A 1,667-nucleotide genomic window follows, 5' to 3' on the forward strand; every position below is an offset into this window, starting at 1 on the left:
CCCTTGCAGTCCCCTTTGTAGCCTGCCATTAGCGGTAAGTTCCCTGCTATCCTTAGAATTAGCACAGAGGACTCCCCTGGCCGCCTACCCCGCCCCGCCGCCCCAGGGCCCGGCCAGCCCCAGAGCCTGTCCGAGACGAAGTCCAAGTCCAAGACGGTCTGCAGAGCGCTTTAGCTCCAGCGCAACGTCGTCTCTCTGTCCCATCCCTGACGTTGCTGCCGAGGTGCACACAACTCATAACTACATAATTTTAACGGGCGGTGCACTGTAAAAAAAGTCAGAACTTCACGAAGAATTCGTTTCGTTGCGAAAAAAAAGTTGCCAGAACTCTTTGTGAAATAACACCTCTTTCTTCGCGGACAAAATTGATAAACAGAAATTACTTACGATTGCGGTCCATAACTAATTCAAAGTAACATAGCAAAGTTCACTATTTTTGCCTACAAAGAAGTGTTGTGATTTCACAGTTGCTTCGAATCGTGAAAGTGTTGGGAAATCACAAAATATTTTTAACTGTGTGGCCAACTCGCCTCATCCGTCTGCCCAACACTGTATAAAAGTATTACAATCTCTGTCTCTTTCTCAATAATTATACATTTTATACAAAAAAATTAGAACGTTAACAGCATGTTATAAGGTATCGTAGGCGAAAGAGCCAACCGCAGAAAACAAAGGTTTACAGATAGAACAAAAGCGAAAGGTCAAAAGTATTTTTGCGATAGTGTATACGCGGGCGTAGTGGGTGCCTTTTCCCGTACGGCAGGCGCATCTCTCCTTTCAGCCACCCGATCCGTTCGCCACTCTACGCCCCGCCCCGCCACGCCTCTGCCCCTACGACCATTACTGCTTATTCTCCGGGGGTGCCTCTCCCCCTCTCCTCCCCTAGACTCACCTCACCTTACTACTATACATTGTAATTTGTGTTGTGCGTTCAGACGCCGTCCGTCCAGTACCAAGAGACGGGGCGGACGGGGGGAGGGGGAAAAGGGAGGTTAAGATAGGGAAAGAGGGGCCGCGGAGGTCCTATCCTATTTGCCGTCTGAGGAGACACATTTGTGTTGCTCCTCCGCCGGAACGTCGCTTCACTGCCGCATCCTTCGTCGCGAGCGCGTGATTTGAGACCGAGAGCGCGGAGATAGAGAGAGGGGGAGAAGAGTTAGGGAGTGGGGGGGATGTCACTCACCCATACTGACTGCTTACATTGAAAGGACGCTGAGAAGACTTGCGTTCTAATCAGCAACCTCCAAGGGACGCTGAGGAGTTTATGAGAGTGCTACTAAATGCGCTAAATGAAAACGTACGCAGACTAAACGCGTAAACCGAGAAGCGAGTGTTTCTAGCAACAAAAGAGCAAAGAGCCATCTGATTCCTGAACCGGTTTCATTCGGCTCCCTTCGCCTGTACCAGGGGCCTTTCTTTCGCTCGTTTCCGCGCTGGAGACAGAGACGGGCTGGCGTCAACCGTTATATTGGACGCCCCTCAGTCCAGCATCCAGCGCCCCTTACACCTCCTGGAGCGGCCCACAGCAGCGCCCCAGCAGCGCCCCAGTAGCGCCCCGACACCCTCTCGCACCCCTCCAGGACACCCACCCAGTTGACAAGCTAATAATTCTGTCACCAAGTCCGAGTGGCATTAGCCCTCCGCCAGCCCGTCCGCATCGCCCCCCC

This window comes from Frankliniella occidentalis, unplaced genomic scaffold (genome assembly GCF_000697945.3).
Source record: "Frankliniella occidentalis isolate FOCC.00 unplaced genomic scaffold, Focc_3.1 Scaffold265, whole genome shotgun sequence".
Lineage (NCBI taxonomy): Eukaryota > Metazoa > Arthropoda > Insecta > Thysanoptera > Thripidae > Frankliniella > Frankliniella occidentalis.